Genomic DNA, 438 nt, shown 5'->3' on the forward strand with positions numbered 1-438 from the left:
AGGTGCAGGTGGAGGCACAGGTGGAGGTGCAGGTGGAGGCGCAGGTGCAGGTGGAGTCACAGGTGCAGGTGGAGGCACAGGTGCAGGTGCAGGTGGAGGCACAGATGCAGGGGGAGGCACAGGTGCAGGTGCAGGTGCAGGTGGAGGTGGAGGAGCAGGTGCAGGCGGAGACGCAGGGGGAGGCACAGGTGCAGGTGCAGGTGGAGGCGCAGGTGCAGGTGGAGGTACAGGTGGAGGCACGGGTGCAGGTGGAGGCGCAGGCGCAGGTGGAGGCACAGGTGCAGGTGGAGGCGCAGGCGCAGGCGCAGGTGCAGGTGGAGGCGCAGGCGCAGGTGGAGGCGCAGGTGGAGGCACGGGTGCAGGTGGAGGCACAGGTGCAGGGGGAGGCACAGGTGCAGGTGCAGGTGCAGGTGGAGGCACAGGTGGAGGTGCAGGTGG

At 69.6% G+C, this 438-nt stretch overlaps 1 protein-coding gene across 1 annotated transcript in view; it reads left to right on the forward strand.

Moving 5' to 3' along the window:
* Window positions 1-438, forward strand: part of MYT1L (myelin transcription factor 1 like) — a 106,748-nt gene that overhangs the window by 31,704 nt on the left and 74,606 nt on the right. The gene's annotated exons all lie outside the window — the stretch shown is intronic.

The sequence above is a fragment of the Panthera uncia genome, assembly GCF_023721935.1.
Source record: "Panthera uncia isolate 11264 chromosome A3 unlocalized genomic scaffold, Puncia_PCG_1.0 HiC_scaffold_12, whole genome shotgun sequence".
Lineage (NCBI taxonomy): Eukaryota > Metazoa > Chordata > Mammalia > Carnivora > Felidae > Panthera > Panthera uncia.